General features: G+C 49.0%; 1 protein-coding gene across 1 annotated transcript in view; it reads right to left on the bottom strand.

Annotated features, from left to right (window-relative positions):
* The window catches only part of ABHD8 (abhydrolase domain containing 8), a 31,881-nt gene extending 15,393 nt beyond the window's left edge, over window positions 1-16,488 (bottom strand). Inside the window, exon 1 of the mRNA XM_053372514.1 lies at window positions 16,175-16,488. The gene's annotated coding sequence lies outside the window, so the exon portion shown is untranslated. The remainder of the gene's footprint in view (window positions 1-16,174) is intronic.
* Between the last annotated feature and the right edge of the window lie 750 nt (window positions 16,489-17,238).

Here is a 17,238-nt window from a genome sequence, read left to right as displayed (position 1 = left end):
AGCGCCACCCGCGTCCCTAAAAGGTAAAGGTAAAGGGGCCCCTGACCATTAGGTCCAGTCGTGGCCAACTCGGGTTGCGGCACTTATCTCTAACAAAACTACGATTCTCAGGTTTTCCTATGAAGATGGATTGATGATTATACCACTCTGGGAATTACAACTCTCTGGGGGGAATTGGACTACTCTCAGCACCCTTCTAAACAAACTGCAGTTCTCATAATTATTTGGGAAACGCCGTATCTGTTTAAAGTGGAATGATAAAGCTTTAAATGCAAGGTGTAGATGTGGCCTGTTTCTCATTTATTCAATCTTCATTCCTCCACATTTTCTCCAGCAATATGCGAGCCTTTCTTTTAAATCCTCCTGAAAATTCAAATCAGCATTTAAGTACAAATTTATTCTAATGAACACATTTTTGCAAGCAGTTTTCCTCAACGTACTGCACGTTTTTGATGTTATTTGCACTGATATGCATTTTATGCACCATTTCCCACAATACAGGCATTTTTTGCATCAACTGGCTGGCTGGAGAAGATTACATCGCAAAATTGAATTATGTGTGAATTTCAAAACATGACTTTCTGTCCTCGTATCATTTCAGAAAGTTCAGATTGGACAGATCAACCTTTCAGTGTGAACTAAATCAAATTTACCCCACAACCCAACCACTTCTGCTGGAATGTGGCCCCCAATGGATTTCTACCAGGGCAATTTGGCCCTTGGTCCAAAAGCAGCGCTGAAGCCATCAAACAAGGCCTACCCAATACTCCCACGCCAGATTAACCTTTAGTTCAAAATCTGCAAAAGGACTGACCCCCCCGACCCCATCTCCCATCCTTGCGAATCCACAAGTCACTTAGGGAGGGAGCGATTTGAGTGTTGAGGAGCTGGGGAAATGGCTGCCAATTACAGCGTGCTGCTATCGACCCTTCTGTGTCAAGGGCTCCTTCTTCCACGGAGCAGAAAATAAGACTGAAAGACGAAGAAATGCAGGGGACCTTTGTTGAAAGAAAACACATTGCACAGAGAGAGAGAGAGAGAGATGCTGGTCACCATGGCAACCAAGGTGGAGTCGGGTACCACCATCTGAGCGACTCAGAGAACTAAGAGCCGGTTGCATAACGTTGCTTCTGAGTCCAGAAGGAACCGTGTTACATAAGCCACCACTGTCTCCCCTCTTTTCCACCAACCACCCAGTAAGGATGGGTTTGGGTGAAACATGGGGAAAAGGCGGACAGCAAAATTGCAGGCTTTGGCCTGCAGGAACCATTTCTGCTTCCGCTTATCAAAAGACACACATACACACACAGAAAAATAATTTAAGAATCGAAGCAAAAACAACACACACCACCCCTTGACTGCAGGTTCCAGAGGGAGGAAAGCAAGACAAACCCTCTTTTAAAGACATCTAGGTTGGTGGGAGGGACGCGGGTGGCGCTGTGGGTTAAACAGAGCCTAGGACTTGCCAATCAGAAGGTCGGCGGTTCAAATCCCCGCGACGGGGTGAGCTCCCGCTGCTCGGTCCCTGCTCCTGCCAACCTAGCAGTTTGAAAGCACGTCAAAGTGCAAGTAGATAAATAGGTACCGCTCCGGCGGGAAGGTAAACGGCGTTTCCGTGCGCTGCTCTCGTTTGCCAGAAGCGGCTTAGTCATGCTGGCCACATGACCCGGAAGCTGAACGCCGGCTCCCTCGGCCAATAAAGCGAGATGAGAGCCGCAACCACAGAGTCGGCCACAACTGGACCTAACGATCAGGGGTCCCTTTACCTAGGTTGGTGGGAGGGAGTTCCGCAGCCTAACAATGCGCCACAAGAGAGGTGAGGGGTTTTGGTTTTTTTAGGGTTAGGAGCCTGTGTCTATTTCTTGGGGTTCTACGCGGCTGATGAAGACTACCTTCTGCACTCAGTTCTCGGCTGCGGGTGCAGGATGTGGCCATCTCTGAGGTGCGTTCTGTAGTCTCCTAGGAAACTGGCCATGAATGGCTCTTTTCCCAATGGGACCCGTTTTTTCTGCAGGGAAAGCGCTGGCGTTGGCCAAATTGCAGGCATGGCACAGAGGAGGGGAGCTTATTCCAAATCTGTTCCGAAAGAGGCTTTGTCAAAAGCCGAGGCAGCAAACCTCTCCGCTCTCCTTTTCTCTCTTTCTCTCTCCCTTCTTTCAAATGCGACTAATTCTGAGGGGTCCCTCTGTCCCAGACAATACCTTGGAACTTGGCGGCGCTCGCATGCGCAGGCAGTTCCGAGGTTCCAAGCAGGTTCCGGAACATTCTTATGCAAAGTGGAGTCCGAGTTTGGAGGAGGACAAAAACCGAGGCAGAAATTGGGGAGTCTCCAAGTGTTAGAAACTCAGATATATAATCTCATCGCCAATTGGCGCCTTAAATCTAGGTTAAGATGTCTAGGCGCCTCTTTTTTTTTACGATGCAATTTGTTATCACCATCATTATTTATCGTTTCATTTCTATACCACTTTCTCTTTTAAAGAAAAAAGCTCAAAGCGGTTTTCAACACATTAAAACATCAAATAAAACATTCCAGGAAAAAACAAATTCAGGCTTCCAGGAAAATATTTCAGATCCTTTTCTCAGGGACATTTGGCTTCTCCCCCACTGATTTACCTACTTAATTTATAGAGCTGCCCTATAGCAGGAGGGCTCTAGGAAGGCAGGGTGGTGTAGTGGTTACAGTGTCGGACGAGAACCTGGGAGATCAGAGTTCGAGTCCCCACTCAGTCCTGAAGCTCACTGGGCGACCTTGGAGTCTCAGTCCCAGTCTCTTGGCCCACCTCACAGGGTCGTTGTGGGATTAACTGAGGAGGGGGGTGGACCATGGACTCCTTGGAGAAAAAGATGGGAGATAAACGCAATAAACGAGCTCTTCTGCTGACCTGCTTAAGGAAGCTGGGGGGGGCAGCCAGAGGGAGATGCCAGTCGCCCACCTGGCATCCAGGAATCTCTGCAGGGACCCACAAAACTGACTGTGCAGGCAGTTTGAAACTGCGCCAAAATCCCTATTTTTCCTTAGCTAAAATGCTTTAACTTGAGCTCTTGAGCCGAAACCCAGCTGTATAAACAAGTGCTCAGAGCCCTCTCCTTTATCAGTTTGTGACGGCAAGTATGGCCTTGACTGTACCAGAGAAGACGTGTCTGTGCCTTATCTTACGTCCTGACCACAAAGTCTGCGAACAGCGCCAGAGTGTGTTCTCGGAGATGGTGACCTCTTGCTCCAAGATAAGAGGAGGAATAGGAAGATCCTTTTATGGTCAGAAGTACAGGAAGGAATACCCTTTTATGGTTAAGAGTGCCGGAGCAGGAACATCTGTGATGTCAACCTGCGTACATAGGCTGACGTGGTTGGATTCCTGGGGAAGGAGGGAGAGGGTGCCTGGAGGATATATATACTGCATGAAACTTCTCATTTCTTTGGACTTGCTGTGGACTGACCACGCAAGTGCCTTCTGCTATCCGGAGAGCAGAATAAACTCTTTCTTTGAACCAACCCCGGTGTCATTTGACTTCCTTCCTCCTGTCCGGGAGCAACGCAGACCCAATCGGTGAACTCCAATAAGGCTACAGCCTTACACTGAGTCAGGCCATAGGGCTCCACCTGGCTTGGTACTGTCCACACTGACTGGCAGCATCTCTCCCAGTCCTACCTAGAGATGCCTTCGGGAGAGGGGACGTGGGACCTTTGGCATGCAAAGCTGACACTCTTTGGCTGAGCTGCGGCCCTGCCCTTTAAAAGCAAAGCAATGACCCATTTAGATAGGAAGCGGCCTTCTAGGTCAGTGCTGTCCACACGGACTGGCAGCAGCAGCAGCATTTCAAAACAAGGGTCTTTCTGAGATGCCAGGGGAGATTGAACCTTCTGCATGCAAAGCAGCTGTTCTGCCGCAGAGCCTTTCCCTATCTTAAAAATATAATGAGGTATAGGAACGAAATGAATATTATTATTATTATTATTATTATTATTATTATTATTAATAATAATAATAATTGTTGTTGTTGTTGTTGTTGTTGTTAGCCGCTCTGAGCCCGGCTTCAGCTGGGGAGGGCGGGATATAAATAAATTATTATTATTATTATTACTATTATTACTATTATTACTATTATTACTATTATTATTATTATTATTATTATTATTATTATTCTGCAAACTGAAGATAAATTTAGAGCTTCAGCCGGAACTCTGAATACGACAAACAGTGGGTGGAACCTAATGAATTGCCTGAAAAACCTTTTATGTTTCCTGCTTGCAAAATTGCACCTTCAAATTAAAAGAAAGAGAGAAAGAGGCAGGATTAAAAGCTTTTAGGAAGAAGCCAAGGGAGTAATCCTTCTGGGAAAGGAAGCTGGCCTTTCAGCCAGGGGCAAGCTCAGCTTCTAAGAGGGATGCTTTCAAATTATGGGCAACACAAACACACAAACACACACACCCCGCTCCAAAAGCTCACATCCCTTCGCCATCGCTTGAATCTTTAGAAGGAGAACAGAAGTGAGGAGGGGCGTCCACAGTTCTTCTTGACCTAATTCAAGCTGAGCGTGCCTGGATTTTATATAACGGGACTTCGGCTTGGAAAGAAGAGCGAGAGAGCACTGGTGGTTGAGAAGGGAAGGCGGAAAAAGGCACCCACAAAGGGACAGAGGGGTGTTTTGTTTGTTGAGTGAGGGATGAGACAGCTCATATCACTGACGCCCAAACTTTTTTTGGGGGGCCCTGCCATCTTGGTTCCACAAACTCATCCCCAGTGCCCCATGCCCACTAAAAAAATATTCAGACTATAATAATAATAATAAATTTTTATTTATACCCCGCCCTTCCTGGTTCAAAAACCGGGCTCAGGGCAGCTAACAACAGATTTAAAACACTTCAATGTTTGATAGACTATCGTATTTTAATATTTTGTTAGAAGCTGCCCAGAGTGGCTAGGGAACCCAGCCAGATGGGCAGGGTATAAATAATAAATTTTCTTCATCATCATCATCATCATCATCATCATCATCATCATCATCATAGCAGTTTGCACGACCCACCTAGAAAAATAATCATCGGCTTGCAGTGTTGGGAAGGACCCTAGGGGTCCACTGTCTGCAATGAAGGAATCTTGCTGCGAGAAGTGAGGTTACAGGGAACCAGGCATAGGGCCTTCTCGGTGGTGGCGCCTGCCCTGTGGAACGCCCTCCCAGGAGATGTCAAGGCACTAAACAACTATTTTACTTTTAAAAGACAACTGAAGGCGACCCTGTTTAGGGACGTTTTTAATGTCTGATGCTGTATTGTTTTTAATACAGTGGTGCCTCGCAAGACGAAATTAATTCGTTCCGCAAGTTTTTTCTTCTTGTGAGTTTTTCGTCTTGCGAAGCACGGTTTCCCATAGGAATGCACTGAAAATCAATTAATGCGTTCCTATGGAGACCGCTTGCCAGGCTGGCGGTGCGGAGAAGGGCTTTTCTCCCCATCGCAAGCCTTCAGGACAGGTATGGGAACAGAGGGGAAGGCGCGCAGCGCTTCTCCTCAGTTCCCGGGGCTTGCGGTGGGAGGAGGGTTTTTCCTCCCCACCGCCAACATTCAGAACAGCATTCTGAATGTTGGCGGTGGGAAGGAAAACCCTCCTCCCACCGCAAGTCTTCAGGACAGCCATCCGAAGGCTGGCGTGGGGAGAAGGTCTCTCCGCCCCACCGCCAGCCTTCGGAGCAGCCTTCCGAAGGCTGGTGGCGGGAGGAGGTCTCTCTGCCCCACCGCCAGCCTTCGGAGGAGGTCCGAGGACAGTGGGGAAGACGCGCTGCGCTTCCCCGCTGTCCCGGAGATTTCCCTATGGGCTTTCGTCTTGCGAAGGAAGCCCATAGGGAAATTCGTTTTGCGAAGCGCCTCCAAAACGGAAAACCCTTTCGTCTAGCAGGTTTTCCATCTTGCGAGGCGTTCGTCTTGCGGGGCACCACTGTATTCAGTTGGAAGCCGCCCAGAGTGGCTGGGGAAACCCAGCCAGATGGGCAGGGTATAAATAATAAATTATCATCATCATCATCATCAAACTAAAGCATACATACAGAACCATAGGAACAATAACATTCAAAGCAGCGACAATTAGTTGCCCACTTACTCAAAATCCATCTGAAACCTAAGTTTAATTAATTCAACAAAATTGATGAAACTGATCCAGTGATGCCAGCTTTTCACACGGTCCTTTACACTGCCAACAAACGCACCCTCCCCTGCTGCCACCTTACTTTTTAGCACCCCGCCTAGACAAACTGCCCCCATGGGGTGTTTCCACCCTGAGAAACTCACACACCTCCAAGCACCCAAATGACAAAAGCAACCCCCACCACCACCCCCACAAAAAAAGCCCACACCTCAGATATTATGGCTCTCTGAACACCACCCATATTGAGAGAGGAATGGGGCTTGTAACTAGTGTGCTACACACACAGGGGGGAAAACAACGCTGTCCAGGGTTGTAAAGACTGCGGAGAGAATAATTGGGCGCACTCTTCCCACCTTGGATCAAATCTACGCTTCCAGGTGCCATAAAAACCTGCAGAGACAGTGCACCCCTGAAATGTTCTCTTTTTTTATATATAAAAGATATTTATTAAAGTTTCCAATTTTTTATACAAACAAAAAACAAACAAAGAGATTAAAAAAAACCATATAGTTCATAAAACATACTTTTCAATAACAAATTTCTCTGACCTCCTCATACCTCCCCTTCTTGTATTCCATTTCAGATTATTTGTTCAGCAAATCCTTAACTTAAAGCATTACAGCTTATAATATCACCTTGTTTTCTATCCAAACCCTTTTTTCCCCTCCATGTTCCTTTATATCATTACAGCTAGAAACCACTCAATTTCAATCCAACATCATTCAGGATTCCTTAATTTTACAATATTTCTGTAAGTAGTCCTTAAATTTTTTCCAATCTTCTGTTCTCTTTCAGCTTCTGCTTCTGGAAGAAGGTACAGTGGTACCTCAGGTTACATACGCTTCAGGTTACAGACTCTACTAACCCAGAAATAATATCTCAGGTTAAGAACTTTGCTTCAGGATGAGAACAGAAATGGGGCAACGGGAGGCCCCATTAGCTAAAGTGGTGCTTCAGGTTAAGAACAGTTTCAGGTTAAGAACAGACCTCCAGAACGAATTAAGTACGTAACCAGAGGTAGCACTGTACAGGGTTATAAAGACTAGGACTAGCTGCCTGAGAAACAGTTTCTACCCAAATGCGATTTTGGTTTTAAACGCAGTGTAAGGTAGTCTCTGGGACGCGGGTGGCGCTGTGGGTAAAAGCCTCAGCGCCTAGGGCTTGCCGATCGAAAGGTCAGCGGTTCGAATCCCCGCGGCGGGGTGTGCTCCCGTTGCTCGGTCCCAGCGCCTGCCAACCTAGCAGTTCGAAAGCACCCCCAGGTGCAAGTAGATAAATAGGGACCACTTACTGGCGGGAAGGTAAACGGCGTTTCCGTGTGCTGCGCTGGCTCGCCAGATGCAGCTTTGTCACGCTGGCCACGTGACCCGGAAGTGTCTCCAGACAGCGCTGGCCCCCGGCCTCTTAAGTGAGATGGGAGCACAACCCCAGAGTCTGTCAAGACTGGCCCGTACGGGCAGGGGTACCTTTACCTTTACCTTTAAGGTAGTCTCTGGGGACACAGATGGCGCTGTGGGTTAAACCACAGAGCCTAGGGCTTGCCGATCAGAAGGTCAGCGGTTCGAATCCCGGCGCCGGGGTGAGCTCCCATTGCTCGGTCCCTTCTCCTGCCAACCTAGCAGTTCAAAAGCACGTCAAAGTGCAAGTAGATAAATAGGTACTGCTCTGGCGGGAAGGTAAACGGCGTTTCCGTGCACTGCTCTGGTTCACCAGAAGCGGCTTAGTCCTGCTGGCCACATGACCCGGAAGCTGTACGCCGGCTCCCTCGGCCAATAAAGCTAGATGAGCGCCACAACCCCATTGTCGGCGTAACCCGAAAAAACGCAACCTGAAGCAGCTGTAACCTGAGGTCTGACTGTATAAGGGGCAGCGCAAGATATAATGCATAAGGTCCTCTACTTCAGGGCATCTCCTAATGCACACATGTTCGTTTGTTGGTCTGCCTGTGTCCCCCCACAGTCGGACTCGGAGGCAGAAATGCTTTTGAATGCCACTATCTGGAAAACCGCAGGAGGGGAGAATGTTTTCTTCCCTTCTTTGTTAAAAATCACGCCAGCTATGTGCACCCACCCCCTCACAAACCTCCACCCCAGCCGATATTTTGCTGGGTGCATCGCTCTTGCCCCACCACAGAGCCCTGCCTCCTCTTGCATTCCACAGACTGGAAAGAGAGAGAGAGAGACGGAAGGAAGGAAAGGGAGAGAAAGAGGACTGCATAAACAGCTGCTGTGTGCATATGGCAGGGGAAGATTTTTGGGCAGGTGGCCAGGGCCCCACTCAGCAAAAGAAGCAGGAACCCCTCCAAGAAAACAGGGCTGTCTTGGTACGTCGGTTTTGATATATCTTTATTTATTCAGTAGATCCATATCCCTACCTTTTAGGAATCTTTCCTTACACGTGAAAACCACACCCACTCACCGGTGGATAGCAGCACGAGATGCTTGCCTGATGCTGTGCTAGTAATGTCCACACTGACTGGCAGCAGCAGCAGCATCACTCCAGGGTTACGGGGGGAAATCTCCTGGCGCCTGGCTAATTTCTAGCACTGTGGCCACTGTAAGGAGAGGACGTGGGACGAGATGGGCCCAATCCAGGATGACTCTTCTTCAATTATGCTCTCTTTTCTTGCAGCTCAATCCCCAGGAGGGTAGGGCTGAGAGATATCCCACCCCCCAAGTCTGAAATACTGGAGAGCTGTTCCCAGTGTAGACACAACTGAACTAGATGGATTAAGAGTCAGTGCCCTCAATTAACTTAGCTGTTTATGCAAAAGCATGAGGACCAGCTGGGTGATCCTCAGGGATCCTCTCAAATTCTGTGATTCTATGACTCCCCCCTGCCCACACACACACCTGTGGCTTGATCTAGCTGCTTCAGGGCTGTTCTCATGTGCTACAACCAACTCACAACTCCCCGCCTGTGGGATGCCCTCCCCAGGGAGGTTTGGCTGGTGCCTTCATTATACAGTGGTACCTCTGGGTGCGGGTGGCGCTGTGGGTTAAACCCCAGAGCCTAGGACTTGCCGATTAGAAGGTCAGCAGTTCGAATCCCTGCATCGGGGTGAGCTCCCATCGCTCAGTCCCTGCTCCTGCCAACCTGGCAGTTCGAAAGCACGTCAAAGTGCAAGTAGATAAATAGGTACCGCTCCAGCGGGAAGGTAAACGGCATTTCCATGCGCTGCTCTGGTTCACCAGAAGCGGCTTAGTCATGCTGGCCACATGACCTGGAAGCTGTACACCGGCTCCCTCGGCCAGTAAAGCAAGATGAGCGCCGCAACCCCAGAGTCGGCCACGACTGGACCTAACAGTTAGGGACGCTGTGGGTTAAACCACAAAGACTAGGACTTGCCGATTAGAAGGTCAGCAGTTCGAATCCCTGCATCGGGGTGAGCTCCCATTGCTCAGTCCCTGCTCCTGCCAACCTGGCAGTTCGAAAGCACGTCAAAGTGCAAGTAGATAAATAGGTACCGCTCCAGCGGGAAGGTAAACAGCATTTCCATGCGCTGCTCTGGTTCACCAGAAGCGGCTTAGTCCTGCTGGCCACATGACCCGGAAGCTGTACGCTGGCTCTCTTGGCCAATAAAGTGAGATGAGCGCCGCAACCCCAGAATCGGTCACGACTGAACCTAATGGTCAGGGGTCCCTTTACCTTTACCTCTGGTTACGAACGGTTTCAGCTTAAGAATGAACCTCCGGAACGAATTAAGTTCGTAACCAGAGGCACCACTGTACACCTCTAGGTGCCAAGCAAGAGCATTCCTTTCCAGCCAGCCCTTTGGCCAGTTGGCATCCGATGTCCTTTTCTATTTGTCGTGGGAGGGGACATTATTGGGGGGGGGGTTGTTGGTTCTTATTTTTATTTTGCAGTTTGTGATATTTTTTTAATTGTAATTTTATGTTGCAAACCACCCTGAGACCTACTGATAAAGGCCGATGTAGAAAATTTAATAATAATAATTGCAATGGGTCTACCTTGAGTAGAATCATAGAATCACAGAACTGTAGAGTCGGAAGGGACCCCAAGTGTCATCAAGGGCAACCAAAATGGTCAAAGGCCTGGAAACGATGCCTTATGAGGAACGGCTAAGGGAGCTGGGCATGTTTAGCCTGGAGAAAAGGAGGTTAAGGGGTGATATGATAGCCATGTTCAAATATATAAAAGGATGTCACATAGAGGAGGGAAAAAGGTTGTTTTCTGCTGCTCCAGAGAAGCGGACACGGAGCAATGGATCCAAACTGCAGGAAAGAAGATTCCACCTAAACATTAGGAAGAACTTCCTGACAGTAAGAGCTGTTTGACAGTGGAATTTGCTGCCAAGGAGTGTGGTGGAGTCTCCTTCTTTGGAGGTCTTTAAGCAGAGGCTTGACAACCATATGTCAGGAGTGCTCTGATGGTGTTTCCTGCTTGGCAGGGGGTTGGACGCGATGGCCCTTGTGGTCTCTTCCAACTCTAGGATTCTATGATTCTAAGTCCAACCCCCTGCAATGCAGAAATTATATTTATTTCTCTCTCTCTCTCTCTGTGTGTGTGTGTGTGTGTGTCTGTCTGTCTGTCTGTCTATCTATCTATCTCTCTAAAGGTAAAGGGACCCCTGACCGTCAGTGGACGCAATTTCCCCTCCAATCCCATTTCTTTAGGTTCATTGGATGCTGCTTTACACTGAGTCTGACCCTTCATTGGCCCACTGAGCTCAGTATTGTCTGCACTGGCTGGCAGCTGCCCTCCAGAGTTCCCAAGCAGGGCACCTCCTCCTGGTCTCATCTGGAAAAGCCAGGGATTGAAATATGGGACCTTGTGAACGCAAAGCAGATGCGCTATCTGTCTGCGCTTTTCCCTCTTGGGAATGTGGACTGGAAGAATGTGTGTGTTTTATGCTGAAACGGCAGAGCGATGCAGTTAGATAATGATAGACGCTGAGTTTCAAAGCCTTGCACACTTCCCTGCCCCCCCCCCTTTAAAATGGCAAGGGACATTTGTGGAAATCACAGCTGCATAGAACTGATGATGACACCCTCCCATCGAAAGTCAAGGGGAAAAGAAACTGTACAACCTGCAGAAAGCATATGAAGGCAGCCCTATATAGGGAGGTTTTTAATGTACTGTACAATGTTTTGTTTTGTTTTTTGTATATGCTGCCTGCCACCCAGAGTGGCTGGAGCAACTGAGTCAGATGGGTGGGGAATTATAGATGATAGATAGATAGATAGATAGATAGATAGATAGATAGATAGATGATAGATAGATAGATAGATGATTGATAGATAGATAGATGATAGATAGATAGATAGATAGATAGATAGATAGATAGATAGATAGATGGGATGCAGGTGGCACTGTGGGTTAAACCACAGAGCCTAGGGCTTGCCGATCAGAAAGTCGGCGGTTCGAATCCCCGCGACGGGGTGAGCTCCCACTGCTCGGTCCCTGCTCCTGCCAACCTAGCAGTTCGAAAGCACGTCAAAGTGCAAGTAGATAAATAGGTACCACTCCGGAGGGAAGGTAAACGGGGTTTCCGTGCGCTGCTCTGGCTCGCCAGAAGCGGCTTAGTCATGCTGGACACATGACCCGGAAGCTGTACGCCGGATCCCTTGGCCAATAAAGCAAGATGAGCGCTGCAACCTCAGAGTCATCCGCGACTGGACCTAATGGTCAGGGGTCCCTTTACCTTCACCTCTAGCCGAAAGTCTGCACAGAATGTACAAGGAATTTTATATGCTCGTTTGGGGCTACCACCGACAAGCCTCTGTTGTCACCTTCAGCTGGAAGCTTGGTTTCCAAAGCACTGACACACTCCTGCCCAATGAGCATGCACAAAGGGCTCTTTTGCTCAACCCTTCTCCCAGGCCCTGAAAGCAAGGGTGTGAAGCACAAGGCACAACAAAATGGCTCGGAGCACCGCCCACATCGCTGGGATGACGTCTGTATCCGAGAGAGGGGGTGACAACATTCCTACCCTGCTCCAGTTGGCAGTGGGAGGGTAAACCGGTTAAACGCCTTGTACCCTAAGCCAATGGAGGCGTATTGACAGGAGCCAGATGGCATCAGCTCTGCCAACTCACCACGAACCAGGGGGCAGATATTAAGGAGGCCACAATGTCTCCCCCACCAATCAAGATGATGTCCCAGCTGGAGATTCCCCTCCGTCTCAAGGGGTTGGCCAGAACAGGCCAAAGGGGGCCCATCTAGTCCAGTATCCTGTTCCCACAGTGGCCAAATGCCCCTAAGAACCTAAGATAGACTGCCTGTGGACATGGAGGTTCCAGAAGAAGAGCCCTGCAGCTGGGTGGCCCCATGGTCCAGTGTCCTGTCCCCTCAGCGGCCAAGCAAGTGCCCCTAAGGCAGCGGTTCTCAACCTGTGAGTCCCCAGACGTTGTTGTTGGACTACAACTCCCATCATCCCTATCTAGCAAGGCCAGAGCTCAGGGATGATGGGAGTTGTAGTCCAACAACGTCTGGGGACCCACAGGTTGAGAATTGCTGCCCTAAGGGATGTCCTCAAGCAGGACTTTCAATTAGTGTTCAGAATTAGCCAGGCACCAGGCACATTTTGCACCTGCCTATCTGCCAAGGGACGCAGGTGGCGCTGTGGGTTAAACCACAGAGCTTAGGGCTTGCCGATCAGAAGGTCAGCGGTTCGAATCCCCGTGACGGGGTGAGCTCCCGTTGCTCGGTCCCTGCTCCTGCCAACCTAGCAGTTAGAAAGCATGTCAAAAGTGCAAGTAGATAAATAGGTACCGCTCTGGCAGGAAGGTAACAGTGTTTCCGTGCACTGCTCTGGTTCACCAGAAGCGGCATAGTCATGCTGGCCACATGACCTGGAAGCTGTACACCGGCTCCCTCGGCCAATAAAGCGAGATGAGCGCCGCAACCCCAGAGTCGGCCATGACTGGACCTAATGGTCAGGGGTCCCTTTACCATTTTATCTGCCAAGTGAAGATGCCTGGGTGCCACAATCTAGGGATCCCTGGATCTGGACTGTTTTCAAACACCAATACCCCCTCCTGTAGAATTCTCTCCAATATATTTTATCTGCACAATCGGAACGAATTTCAGCAACCAAAATGCTTTTTCTGTGCAGCCTGAGCAGGAGCAGTGAACAACATTATAGTGAATTGTTGTCACTTGTCTTGGCTTTCCCCACTGCCCTGCTCAGAGTTGGGAAGAATATTACGAAGAACAGACATTACGAAAAAGAGGTCGGAGTAGGCCAATAGATGTGTGGACTGTCCTGGGATCAAGTGACTTTTCTTCTTTTAAATTCTCAAAGCTCTTAACCAGGCCCAAGGTTGTCCTCTGAACTAGCCAGATGTTGAACTGAGAATCAATCACAGTCAGTCCATGGTTTGGAAAATAAGACTTTAGAGCATTCTTGCCCAAAAGGTGAAACTAGGCATTGTGTTTTAGCAATTGCAACCTTAGCTTAAGCCTTAAGGAGCCTTGTTTGTTGTTTGTTTATCTGAGTTTCTAACACTGCTTTCAACCCAAACAAGTTCATATAGTTTTAGCAAACTCTGGCACGTTAAGCCTGCTGCTGTTACACCTAGTTTGATCCAAAGTCCTCTGGAAAGGGGGGGGTGTGTGACTGGGGCACAGAGTGAGCACCAAGTTGCAAGACAGGTGCAAACAAGGAAAATAAACATAATTTAGCAACTCTAAAACTTTGAGATATGGCCAGTCCAAAAATGTAAATGTTCACCCCTAAATACTGTTCACCCCTAAATACTGACAGGGACGTGGGTGGCGCTGTGGGTTAAACCACAGAGCCTAGGACTTGCTGATCAGAAGGTCGCGGTTCGAATCCCCGCGACGGGGTGCGCTCCCGTTGCTCGGTCCCTGCTCCTGCCAACCTAGCAGTTCAAAAGCACCTCAAAGTGCAAGTAGATAAATAGGTACCGCTCCGGCGGGAAGGTAAACGGCGTTTCCGTGCGCTGCTCTGGTTCGCCAGAAGCGGCTTAGTCATGCTGGCCACATGATCCAGAAGCTGTACGCCGGCTCCCTCGGCCAATAAAGCGAGATGAGCGCCGCAACCCCAGAGTCGGCCACGACTGGACCTAATGGTCAGGGGTCCCTTTACCTTTAAATACTGACAGGTCTCCCATCGGGCTGTCCTGCACTCTGTATTTAAGAAGAAATGCATCGGATTCCAACCCTACTCAATAAAATCTGAACCCCACAACAATATCTCTAAACAATACCCACTGTAAGCATTTTTTGCACTTGCAAAATACACACAACTTACTCCCATTTCTGCCAGCCTCCATGAATTATGGCACTGGAGCTCCACTCATTTGTGAGTTCTCCTGTTCCCACCAACCAATGCCAGCACTATGTGACTTCAAGTGTATTGGCTGCCTTGTGGTCTAGAAACTTGGGGTGTTTGGTATTTTTTTAAAAAAAAAGTGGGGGGGGGGTAAGGAAAACGGAGAGTTAATCTCCAGGGTGTGATTTCTCTTCTCAAGGCCAATTATTGTGTGGTTCTCAAATGTCGGCACAGAATCCACATCACCCTAGCTGCAATATTTATGTACTGCTTTTAAACATATAAATCTGGGTTTGTCTGGGGCCTTTTGGGAGGAGGGGGCTGCAACACGGCTGCCAAAGACACCATTCCTCTTGGGGGGCTGTGACAGGCCAAAGCCACACTCCCCCGCAAAGCCTTTCCTGTGCCCATTTTGCAGAATCACAGAAGCATCTCAGGTGATAGGAAGCCTCTTTGAATTGGGGGAGAGAGATCACAGAACAGGTTAAATCTCTGGTAGCATATCCAGGCGGGACGTGGGTGGCGCTGTGTGTTAAACCACAGAGCCTAGGACTTGCCGATCAGAAGGTCGGCGGTTCGAATCCCTGCGACGGGGTGAGCTCCTGTTGCTCTGTCCCAGCTCCTGCCAACCTAGCAGTTCAAAAGCACGTCAAAGTGCAAGTAGATAAATAGGTACCGCTCCGGCGGGAAGGTAAACGACGTTTCCGCGCACTGCTCTGGTTCGCCAGAAGCTACTTAGTCATGCTGGTCACACGACCCAGAAGCTGTACGCCGGCTCCCTCGGCCAATAAAGCGAGATGAGCGCCGCAACCCCAGAGTCGGCCACAACTGGACCTAATGGTCAGGGGTCCCTTTCCCTTTAGCATATCCAGGTAGGGCCAGAGACCCCAGCAGGACACTGCCGGTCAGTGTGGACAGTGATGAGCTTAGATGGAACAGTAGAAGGCTGCTTTCTGTTTAATTCAGTTCATGAGGACTAGAATCTTGATCTGGTTTTAAGCGAATGGCAGAGCTCTGGGGTAGGCCATCAGCTTTGCATGAAGTGGGTTTCAGATCCAATCTTGGGGGGAGGGGGAACCCCAGTCTGAAATTTAGACAGCCACTGCTGCCAGCCTGTGTAGACTGTACTGAAATAGATGTATCAATGGGTTTGTATATGGCAGCCGGGAAGATCCTCTGCCTGAAGCCCCGGAGGGCGGCTGCCAGTCAGTGCAGCAACACTGAGCCAAGATGCACAAGGGCCTGACTCCGCAAAAGCACACAGAGATTGAGCCCAGCGTCCATCCCAGGCCCTCCTGCACGCATCCTGACCTTGCTTGGATATTGCCCTTTCAAATGCATGCGTTGAAAACTGGAGGGGGGGTAATTCCCTCCCCCCCCCCTTAATGGATCCCCGGGCAGCTGCAGCAACCTCCTGCTGAAACGGCAACGCACCTAATTATTCTTATTTTTAGCAAGAACCGCGCGCAACCCGCAGAGGACAACCCTCCCGGTGCCTCCGGTGCCACCGAACCGACATGCAAACAAGCCCTTGTCGTTGCTATGCTTTCAAGAACTGAAAGGCTCGCCTGCAAAGCTCCTTAAAGCTTTGCAAATCCTGCCTGATCTCTTCGGCTGCTCCTTCTTTCTCCCAGGCTCCTTGGCCATTTCTCTTTGCACAGACCTCCCTATCACTACCTCCCCGCGCCTCCATTTCCCTTCCCTAGAAACGCATTCCTCAGAGGACTGGTGCAAAAAAACATAAACGCATAAGAGATCAAAGCATCCTCACCTCATTTATCCGCAAGGACCAGTCAGGCTCCGCGAGATGGCAAAAGATGGTTAAGAGAAGGAAGGAAGAAGGAAGGAAGGAAGGAGCAGGCTCAATATGTCTGGGAACCGCATGAAATCTTCCCCTTACCCCACCCCAAACCAACCCACTTTCTGCTGCTGTGATTCTGTCCAGCTGACACTCCCCCCCCCCCCCCGATGAGAGCTGGAGGGATTTCAGCCCAAGGTTTCCTTCCTGCCTTCAGAAATTCACCTCTGCAAACGGGGAGGAGGGGGAAGAGGAGCATTAAAGCCTTGCCTGCACATCAAATCCCTCCTTGTGAGAGGAGGGGTCTGGGGCACATGACGGACAGGTGGAGGAGGAGGAGGAAAAGCAGCGGGGGGAGGAAGAGGAGGAGGTTTATAGGACAACCCCCCACCCTGCAGGTGTGCTGGCGGGAGCAGGGCTGAGCAGAGGTGTCAAAATCATGTTTCCCCAGTTTAAAGCTGTTTGTTATGAGTTTTTTTTAAAAGGCCTGCATGAAAATTCTCATCCACATTGCACATGCAATTGCAATTTAATGCACACATTTTATTTTTAGAATTTTTTATTGATTATTTTCACATCACAAATTATTTCAGCAATTGTATCCCCCCCCATTTCCCCCCTCCCTCTCCCCTACGACTTCCCTCAGTTCCTCTCTCTGATTTATCATCACATATTGTTCTCTGCATATCATAAAAAGGTAAAGATCTCTAAATTATCCATCTATTATCTTAACAAATAAATTTGTGTATGTTTATTCAAAACCTGCCAAGGAGTCCAGTTCATTTTGTTGTTTTTTTAAGTACTTTGTAAAGGGTTCCCATTCTTTAAAGTCACAGTTGTCCTTGTCATGTAATTTATGCGTCAATTTTGCCAGTTCCACATAGTCCATCAATTTTTCTTGTTGCTGTTCTTTCTTCGGGGTTTCTTCATTCTTCCAACCTTGTGCTATTAAGACTCTTGCTGCCAGCGTCGCATGTTGTTGTTGTTTAGTCGTTTAGTCGTGTCCGCCTCTTTGTGACCCCCTGGACCAGAGCACG

This window comes from Podarcis raffonei, chromosome 18 (assembly GCF_027172205.1).
Source record: "Podarcis raffonei isolate rPodRaf1 chromosome 18, rPodRaf1.pri, whole genome shotgun sequence".
In the NCBI taxonomy this organism is placed as follows: domain Eukaryota; kingdom Metazoa; phylum Chordata; class Lepidosauria; order Squamata; family Lacertidae; genus Podarcis; species Podarcis raffonei.
This window is presented reverse-complemented; position numbering and strand designations above follow the sequence as displayed.